The 11364-nt window shown below is 33.7% G+C and overlaps 1 protein-coding gene across 6 annotated transcripts in view; it reads left to right on the top strand.

The window, feature by feature from the left end:
* The window catches only part of Diaph2 (diaphanous related formin 2), an 831690-nt gene that overhangs the window by 704815 nt on the left and 115511 nt on the right, over positions 1 to 11364 (top strand). The window lies entirely within an intron of this gene.

Genomic DNA, 11364 nt, shown 5'->3' with positions numbered 1-11364 from the left:
GAATCAGGCGGTATAGCGATACCAGACTTAAAACTATATTACAGAGCAATAGTAACAAAAACAGCATGGTACTGGTACCAAAACAGGAGGGTGGACCAATGGTACAGAATAGAGGACACAGAGACTAATCCACAAAGCTACAACTATCTTATATTTGATAAAGGAGCTAAAAGCATGCAATGGAGGGAGGATAGCATCTTCAACAAATGGTGCTGGGAAAACTGGAAATCCATATGCAACAAAATGAAACTGAATCCCCTCCTCTCGCCATGCACAAAAGTTAACTCAAAATAAATCTTATATTTTTGAAGTTGAACAGTTAGAATAAATTTTATTTAAAAATATCACTCTCCCTATGCTTCAGGTTCCAACTAATTATAATTAAACCTACTGCTTCTGCTATTACAAGTTTACAAAGCAATGGAATTATTGCCAGTACCTGGCCTTCCTGTTCAATCTTTCTTTCTTCTTCTTTTTTGTTTGTTTTTGACTATATCTATAATCTGTGTAATGCTTTATTCTCCTGGCTAGCCTATGTTATTGCAGTGAAAGTTTTGAAAGAAAGATTATTTTGAATCAAGGACAGAAAACTCCAGGAGCTTAGTAATTTTTTCCTCTGATTAATTTTCAATTTAAGAACAAAATTAAAAATATCCCACCAAACATTTTGCTTCGATGGGATGAAGCTTCAATTGTTTTAGTTAGAAGTAGACTACAAAATTAATATATCTTTCTTTAGAAAAGAAACTAATATAATTGACTATGCATTCTGAAAAGATAGCTTGTTCATACTTCTACTAGTATCTCCATAAAGATTTTCATGTTATTCTGATATATGTCCATTATTAAAGACAAATGCATTTTTAAATCTTGTAATTAGAAGGTTCATAGCCATCATAGGTCTGTTGGAAGCAGAAATACACATTAATATTTTAGCTTTCCATTTGCTTTCATGAAATCTATGAACAGAAGCTATCAGCATCTAGGGATTGTCTTCAAATGACAAATTCAGCATGCTACAAAAAAGTGATACTGGGATTTCCTGCTGAATTCATCTAAAGTTAGGCCATCCTGAGTAATGATTCAGAGTGGATTCTTATTCTCACATGCCAAAAGTTATTTTTCTCTTTTTATATTTGATTTTGATGGTGATGAATATGACTGTGAAAAGGAATTATGCCACATAAAGAGAAATACTCATAGTTTTACAAAATGGTCAATGACAGAATAGTCTGACTAAAATGATAGTTTGATTTCATTTTCTCAGAGCTAAAATACAAAACATAATGAAAATGGACTTCTGAAGTTTTCTGAATCACCCAAATGATAAGTAATGTCTAAGACTTTATGTACCTGGGGCATAAACAGGACATAGTACATCCTCAGAAAAGATTGGTTGTGTGAATGAATAAATTATGTAAATAAATGTATGCTCTATTTTATCAACTACATGTCCCTTTTATCTTCCCTTTTTCTTTGACAAAATGATTTGAAATGTATTATTATCATGTCGTTTTTCTCTTCTATGATATTTTGTGTTATAAAAGATAATGCATACTTACTCTAGAAAATTTAAACTTTTAAACTATAAGGACAATTAAAAATATCTACAATTTCAATATCCAGAAGCATTGACCATTAACATGTTGGCTTATTTTCTTCTACCTTGTAGTTGTATGAATTTTACATAGTTCATATTATACTATATACACAGTTGTGCATCCTATATTTTCACTTAATTTTGAAAGCATTTTCACAAAAATAATCCAATTAAGTCCCAAGTTTTCAATTCTGCAAATATTTCAATGACACAGGTACATTAAAATGAGTTAGAAATCATAATAATAATCTGCACCTTATATTTCTTTTATTATCAATGAGAACAAAAATATAGATAATAACAAGGGCAGGTGGGCATCATTTCTGTGTCCCAGAACCACTCGACAGTGTGGTGCACATTACTATGCAGTATACATTTTCCCATTGTCCTATTTATAGGATAGCTATTTTTCCACCATTGATAATTTGAACTGCAGTGTATTCTTTGAAATAAAATGGCAACCTAGTTCTAGGAAATCCTTTCATGAATACATTTCTTATATTACATACCAGGTATATATGTAATATTTTGTTCAGTTGAACATTTTTTTATTGGTTGTTCAAAACATTACAAAGCTCATGATATATCATCTTTCATACATTTGACTCAGTTGATTTGATAGAAAACTTTCACAGCAAAGTATATGCCATTTTCACAATGAATTTAAAAGTATTTCCAAATACTTTAATCATTCATCTATTACTTTTCTCAAAATAATATATCTCTACAACCATAATGATTATTTCAAAGTTAGCATAAGTGGTATATTTGTTGCACAATTTAAGTTTTTGTAAGTATTCCACATCTAGAATGGTAGGACAAAATTATTATTAAGGAATGTGAATAGATATGCTAAATTCATGTATATGCACATTCTAACTGTGAATATATTATATATGCTTATTTCAAAAATTATATTTACATTCTTTAAGTAAATAGTTAAAAATATTTAGTATAGTCAGACCCTAAGAGTAGGAAGATGTACCTTACTCCAAAGGAATGCACTAGTTAGTTTGGGAAAGAGTGCCACAATAAACTGTTAGGTTGAGCCATATGAAATTGTAGATTTTTCACCTATAAAAGCATTCATATCATGTGATTCATCCTAGCATAATACACTATGATAAGGGTAATATTGTAGCAAGTACACAGTAGTGTGAGAATGCCAAAATGAAAGTGATTAGTTCTTCTGAAGAGAGATAACAAGATGACTGCTGCTTATTCAGCAAATATAAGTTTAAATGATGGTCTTTTGTGTCTGTGTAGGGGTATGTGTGTGACAAAGATGCCAGGTAATATTCATGCACCAAATTTATAATATTATTTCGCATTGCATGCCAGCAACACTTCACCTCTCTGAAATCCAGCTATTCCAGCAACTCTACCTGCTTGGAAATGCCATTTATCTTTTCGAAATATGGCCACAAACCTGAAAGTAAGCAAAAACAAAAATATCCCTTAACAGGCAACAGGAATCTGATCAAATCCTTAAGCAACAGCATGTAGAATTTCATTAGAAAACAGCCTTCTGAGGCCCTCACTCAAAATCTGTTTACTTTTAAGTTATACACAGTTCTATAAAATTTGATTTTCTCTTTTTTTTTCACCCACCTACAAATGAGAAAGAGCATACAATATTGGAAGGTAGAGATATTTTAAGACTCAATGGCAATACTAAGAAGTGATAGCTAATTTCCTGACTGCAGTGGAAGAGATGAACTTATCAAAGTGGACAATATCTTTAAAAAATATAGGATACAAAACTGTTCATAACTGATCTTAAATTTCTGAAATATATGTATACAATTTCTTACAAAAACAGGCATGAAATAATACCAAAATATTAACAGTCTGTGGCTATGCCATGGTGTTGTGGGTTATTTTTCTTTCTTACTTACCTCTTACAGTATTTTTCAGTGGCCATGTGCTGATCATATTACTAGAATAATTTAAATAATATTTTAAAATAAATGCTTAAAATAAGAAAGAGCCTGAAGTATAGAGCAGTTTGGGTCTATTTAGAGAAAAAGAAAGACACACCCCATTATGCCCTATGGATCTTGAGAGCACAACACAGTACTTGATGATCACAATAATTATGTGAATCAGCAAAAATGTATTTTCAATGGATTCTCTTTATGAAGGCAGCAAAGCGTATATTATATCTGCAAATCATTTCTGTACAAAATGCCTAAGAAAGAAAAAACGTTGCTTCTTGTGATGTATAAGCCCTCAGTCATCCAGATTGACTCATTGTCTGAGCTTTGGGGATAGCAGAAATCTTATTTTAGGTTTTTCTATTTTAAAATGTTATTACCCTGTAGCTATTTGTCCTATTAAATTATGCAATATTATTATATCTAAGCTTCCTCTCCTAAGTGTTTATAGCTATTTGTTGAGGCATTATTATCAGATGGGCATGGAAACATACATTTAACTGATCATCTTTATTCTTTTGTAAATAGCAGGAATATCTGTTAAAATATACCTTCTTTTCTGAAATGTGAGGTTTTACTGTTTGATGCCTTTGTTGGCCGACCCTTGATTTTTCCAGAATTTCACACAGAAAGAGAAGAAATATTTACATGTTTCCAATCTATTACAAAGTATTAAAATCAAATTATAAATTATTCAAGCTATTGGGCAAGTTTCCTGAGAAAATATATACAGCATAAAGAATATAATATTTATAATCATATTTCCTTGTTAGAAATATTACAGTTGAAACACAGTTGCTACTCACTCCTCTCTGTTTAAAAATATAAATTGAAAAAAATGACAACAGACAATATAAATGCAAAATGAATCCATTGCCCTTGTGGACAATTCTCAGTGTCTTTATCTTTCACATATGTGCTGCAATGGTAGCATTACTTGCATCATCATCACAACTTAGCCTTGTCCTTATTCACTTTTCACTGAGTCATATGCTTTGGTAGTTGTCCCAGATTTTCTTTAATGTCTTCAAGACCCATCAGTGTCAGTAAATGATCATATGGATCTTCATTCATTTTCCCCCCAGTGTTCCTTCTTGTGACAAACTTTGTCCCCCTGATGACCTCACTCCTCGTACATCCTTCAGAATCATGCTCTTTTTCTTCTTAATGTTTTTCTTTAAATAGATGTCTTCTTTCTATAGAAATGCTCAGGTCGTCCTTATACTTAGAAAATAAATATCTGTGATAAATAAACCAAACAATAAATTAACAAAAATTATCCCCAACCTACTATCCTGCATCTAACTTAAGAGCAAAGACATGGCTACACCAAGAAATAAGAAATAAGATATGTGTATATTTATATGTATGTGTGATGTATGAATTTGTATGCACTTACATCTATAAACCTTAGGTTGTTATTGGGATTGTGCTGCTCTTAATTGTGTGGCTTGGTTGGAATTGCTTCATGCTTCTGATATGGGGCCCCAGTGAACAGTCAGTGATTCTTTTTCCCTTTTGTATTTTGAAATTTTGAAGTACATATAAAATAGAATATTATAAGGAACCCCATGAACAAATCACCCAGCTTCAACAATGACCAATTTGTGATCATTGTTAACCCAATCCTTGGATATTTTGAAGCACATCTCAGACCATAACATTTTTAAATGTGTAAATATCTCTATAGATATCCACAAAACAATGATAATTATTTCTAGCATAACCAAATACTATTATCATAACTTACCTATCACCAAGTTATTAAATAAAAGATTTTTAGTCAGTGTTCACATTTTTCTGATTATGCACTACCTATATTTTCTAGTTTGTAACAAGAACTAAAAAGGTTTATTTTGGCTCATGGCTCAGGAGATTCTGGTCCAAGAGGCCCCAGAGCTTTGGGCCTTTGGTGAAAACAGCATATTATGGCAAGAGCATGTGGCAGAGTAAACTATTCATCCCATAACTCAGGAAACTGAAGAGACATGATGGGCTAGGGTCCCACGATCCCCTTCAAAGACATGCCCTAAGTGACCTAAGAACCTTCCACCAGCTTCTAAAGGTCCCACTACCTCCCATTGCATCACCCTTTGAGCCAATCCTTTAACCCATTTACCTTTGGGGGAAGCTCATACAAACCATAATGCTACCTCATAGAGTTATTTTGAGGACTAAATGAGTAAATGCCCATGATGTAGCTAAAATGGTGCCTAGCATACAATAAGTATTTTGTATGCACTCACCAGATGTTATTACTGTTATCATTTTTAATTATGTTTATTAGTTTAGGTTTTCAATAAGGCAGCAGTAAAGAGTGAGAGATTGAAGGTGCTAATAGAGGAGAGAATAATTGTAGAAACATTAACCTTTGAGAGAGGAGAAAAGGAGAACAATTTCTACCCCAGAGATGACTAGGATAGATTATCAGTGTCTAGGTGAAGGCAGATGCTAAAACTTCAATGATAGACTCATTCTTACAGGGTAAATATTTAGATCATCTTTTAAGAATGAGGAAAGGGGCTGGGTTGTAGCTCAGTGGTAGAGCTAGCATGTGTGAGGCATTGGGTTCAATTCTCAGCACTGAATATAAATAAGTAAAATGAGGGTCCATTGACAACTAAAAAAATGAATGGGGAAAGGAATTTAGGAGTGGAAGCCTGTGGCAGCAGAGGAAGTTTGGAAATACTTGAGGAATAAGCCAGAGAACACACAATAGGCACAGGCAAGTTGTGTCAGTTCTTGATCTAAGAACATTAATGTGTCAGGAGGGGAATCCCAGACTTTTGGAGTGGTAGTCTATCAGCCTGATGAGGGCAGTGAGTCTGGGCATGGATGAGTGGTAAGATTGTGATAAAATAAAAGTGAAGGAGCATTGAACAGGGAGTTGGGAGACTTGGATCCATTTCCCAACTCTATTGTCATCTAGTTTATATGACCTCAGATAGGTCATTTACCTTTGTATCTCACATTCACTTGTGAAATGGGAGAGTTACCTCAATTTGTCTCTAACACTCCAATTCCAGAATTTATGACTTTAAAGGACTGATTCTAGAGCCAAACTGAAGAAGAAAGAAATCCGTTGAAATACCAGGGTTGGAAAGTGATGAATAGGCGGAGGGAGGTTGGAATGTAAGATCACTAAAAGGGAAACTGATAGGGAAACTCATGCCATTTAGTCTCAATATCTCAATCTTCCTGCCTTTAATTTTTTTCTGCATTCAAAAAGGAAGGAAGGAGGGAGGGAGGGAGGGAAGGAAGGAAGGAAGGAAGGAAACTCGTTTGTAATTTTTGTAGCAGATATGGATATTTTTAATTTAATAGGGATTCACACTGAAAAGTAAATGTTATTTATTTTAGATTTATGTATTTAAAATGTTCATTAACACATCGAAAATAAACAGTTTACTTGTTGGGAGGACTTTTCTGCTCTTAAGCAGAAGATAACAAAAGAGTGTTTTATGCCTCCCTTTGCCTGTAATACCATTACACTTTAGAGTAGCTAACTAGGTTGCTTGAATATGCTGTTACAGAACTGGTTAATCCATAATTCAGCAGGTTCTTGGCTTCCAAGTTGCCTTATTGACAAGCATGAAGAAAGTGGATGGAACTAATTAGCACTCAGCATTATAAAATAGGAAGAATTAAATAAAGCAGCTTCAATATTAAACGCAGACCCCTATGAAGATATTCCCTTTAGTTATGGGGATTTTGAAATGATGGACAGGCTAAACCAAAACTCATAATCCTATTACAGTCTCCTACACCCTCCTAATAAGCTTCAAGAGCCGTTTCCTTAGAGTCTGGGATATTGCCATCTTCCTCTAGGCTTTTCTGTATATAGCTTATAAATTCTTTACTGTTCCCACTAAATACTTTGTTATTTAAAATAGCATAAAAGAGAGTATATAAGTATATATACATATTGATGCATTTTGACTGTAATAATACCCTTGGCCTGTAGGGAACTTCATATTATTAATAATTTCAGAGGAAAGCTTTTTAAGAAAAAAGCTCTAGGCTTAGCTGTAATGAGGCATTTGAAAAGGAGGAGGGGGTATGTTTGTGTGCATAATGAAAATATTGAACCCTTTGGGATGTTATGAACCATGGTGTACTAATAAATGATCTTTCCATTTCAGTGTTCCAGCAGACATATTTGTACCCCTGATGTACCCTTGCAAAATGCCTTTAGCTCACATTTCCTTTTAAATATTTGTGTCTCCTGACATTTGCTACTAGAGGTGGGGGTGAAATAAGGTGAATCAGATGGAGGAAGGAGGACAATACTAAGAGGCAGGCAACGTTGGTGGCTTAAAATAATGAGCCCATTTTCAGCTGAGCTGTGTGGTTCATATGAATTAATTAACCCCTTACAAGCATTTGTCTGACAATCCTAATTCTCATTCAGTTCAATGAGTTTTATAATTATCATTTAACTAAATAGCACTAAAAACTGTTTATATCCTACCATTAAGGAAGCTTTGTAGAATTCCTTTCCTGTAAATCATCTGAAGTTGTTTACAATTTGCAGTAGTCTTATTTTACTTCTAGTTTGTGCTCAGGTTGCTGTTTTGCAATTTAAAAAAAAATGTTTTCAGGATGCTAATTATAGAATATGCTCTAGAGTTTGGTTAGCCTTGTAAGGGTAAAGGACCTCAGTAAAGAACATTTTCACATTTTAATTGGAAGAATGTTGGCTTAAACTATTATCTATCATGTTAAACAAAATGAATCCAATGATGCTAAATGGATATAGAATGATTAATTACTCGTTCTTAAGACCTGTGCCATTTAATTCCTGGTGTTAAGATGGTGATAAAGCACTTTTACCAAGAAAGAGAGACATGAGACTTTTGTGTTGACAGTGCTAGAAAACAAGGTTGAGAACACTAGGAAAATATGTTTGAGGTGGGAAGCCCGGGACATCCCCTACCGTCTATGCTCTGTATATGTAATTACTTTTCATTTTCATACTAAAAGTTAAGGTAATATTAATAAACATTTTACTTAATTAAGCTTCTTCTGATTGCAAAGGACAAAAAGCTACTTAAATTGAGTGTTTATTGAAGAGATACAGAGAGAGGCTCAAGGGAATGCAGAGCAGAAAGTATCATACATCTAGACCTAGATCCCTGAAAATAGAATCTTTACTATTTATGCAAGGTGACTCTGGGGTCCTTCACAGCAGGAGTTCACAGGCCTTTCAGCTAGTTCCTGAGGGGACACTTTACTGTCCCTTCTACCTTCTGACAAGGACTCTTGAGTCCCAATTCCATATTTCTGTGAGAGAAATGTTATTTGGCTCCTTTTTTGTTCTTTTGTACAACCCCATGTCATTAATGAGCCTAAGATGGCTCCCCTCTTTCCTCCCCTAGTCAGTCAGCTATCACTATTTGTGTTTTATGGAACTACTTTATTTCTCATAACAACTTTATTAGATAGGTTAAGTATTATTGCTGTGGAGGAAACCAAGGCAAGGAGAAGTTAAGTAACATTTCCAATGTCATCATATATATTCAGCGTCTGTGCTTGGAACCAGCGCCTTCTACTTATAAGTGCTGTGTGTTGAGTTAGAAGATCTGGTTTCTAGTCCTTGACCCAACACTATATGGATGAGTCTGAGTGAATCACTTAGTCTCTCTGGCCATTCCATGAAGAGTTTATTATTTTCAAATTTCATTGTCCTAAGGCTTGTATGGTTACAAGGAATAGAAATCTACTCAAATGAGTAGGAAGATTCAACACAAGTTAGTGAAGGAGGATTTATTCAGTGATATAACAGACAACCTTTTGATTATCTAAGGATAAGAAACAAAAGTCAGACCATAAAGTGTCTTAGATTGGAACCAAATTTTGAAAGTTAAAAATACAAGTTGCTTTCTCTGTCCTTCCATGGTCTTATCTCTGATTCTTCTTTTTCTCAATGGGTTTCCTGTATTTGAACATGGCTGCCATAGCTGTGATTCAGTATGACCCTTACTTCAAGTCCCTATCTGTATGTAATATTGATTTCTCTGAGTTCAAATTATTGTGACAGATTCTGACTGTCCCAGTTCAGCCTGAGGAGTTGGTCCCATTTGGTCAGGTGTCAAATCTGTATCCACTTAGCCAGGGCAAGAATAAGGTCACATACTCTTAACACTCTTAATACTGTTTTAAAACATAATACATATTTAAAAATAGATCATCATTTTGTGTACACAGATAATATTTTAATTGCTGTGTACCAAGTATTAGAATGATATTAGGTGTTGCGCCTCCATTTCCAAATATGTTCACTATCTTGTTCTACTTTGGAATTCACACATACTTATATGCACACATGCACATACACACATGTTTATGCATTTATCTGTATTTTACTGCATATAATCTATTTTTTTACCAAACTAACCAGAATTTGTCCAAATAAATATTCTAAAATACCTTCAATTTGAGTAGAAAAGAAATCCAGTATGGTTTCCTGTGTTTAGAGTTACATCTACTGTTTAACGAAACAGTATTTCACAGGTTAATTGCCCAGCTTATTTATCATATTTGGCTTTGAAATAGTTTTATGTTTCCCAATACTTGGATCTATGACAGGTCAAAGATTAACTGTCACTGGAACTAATCCAAAGAATATGAAGCGGACACATCAATGTTCATAGCAGCTCAATTCACAATAGCTAAACTATGGAACAATCCTAGGTGCCTTATAATAGATGAATGGATATTATATTATATCCATTATAATAGATGTGATATATGTGCACAATGGAATATTACTTGACCATAAAGAAGAATGATTTATGTCATTTGCTGGTAAATAGATGGCTCTGGAGACTATCATGCTAAGTGAAATAAGTTAATCCCAAAAAACCAAAGGCCAAATATTCTCTCTGATATGCAGATGCTGACTCACAAAGGGCAGAGTGGGGAGTAGAGGTCCACCATATTGTACAGGGGGGAATGGGGAGAAGGGAGGGGGAATGAGAATGGGAAAGATAGTAGAATTAATCATACACAACTTTCCCATATTCATATATGAATACATGACTAGTGTAACTCCACATGATGTACAACCACAAGAATAGGACAATATACTCCATGTATGTATGATATGTCAAAATATATTCTACTGTTATGTATAACTAAAAAGTCAAAAAAAAAAAGAAAAAGAAAAGAATAAGAGGGGCTGGGATTGTGGCTTAGTATTAGAACCCTTGCCTCGGAAGTATGAGGCACTGAGTTTGAGCCTCAGCACCACATCAAAATAAATTAATCAATTAAATAAAGGTATTGTGTCCATTCACAACTAAAAAAAAGAAAGAATATGAAGCAAACTGCAAAGGTATCCCAAAGAAGTGATTCACAAATATTTCATGCAGTGATAGAATCATTGAATTGGTTCTGTAACTCCCCAAAGCAACTCCATTGTAAAAGACATACCTAGCTTACTAAGGTTGTTTAAAAATTGCTCACAGTAGCAAAAAGGTTTGAATCATGCAAAATACAAATATTGAGCTAAATGTAGAGTTAGCCAAGTACAAGATTTAAAAAAATAAATTAGTCAGACTTTCTCCTGAATTATAGAAAAGAAAAACAATTCCATCTATTTCAACTACTGTGACCCAAGATCAGTATACTTCTCTTATGCCCACATATAAAAAATATGAAGTGCCTAAAAGTAAGCAAATGAATTTAGAGACTTTAGAAGAATGGGAAGAACCCCTTGCCACAGATCTCCTTCTGAACCAGCCAAATTAATTAATCTTTGTTCCTTGTTGTTGCTTCTGTTTTTTTTTTTTTTTTTTTTTTTTTTTTTTTTTTTTTTTTTTTTTT

This window comes from Marmota marmota, unplaced genomic scaffold (genome assembly GCF_001458135.2).
Source record: "Marmota marmota marmota unplaced genomic scaffold, marMar, whole genome shotgun sequence".
Classification (NCBI taxonomy): Eukaryota; Metazoa; Chordata; class Mammalia; order Rodentia; family Sciuridae; genus Marmota; species Marmota marmota.
Note: the sequence above shows the minus strand (reverse complement) of the source record. Positions and strands in the feature narration are given on the sequence as shown.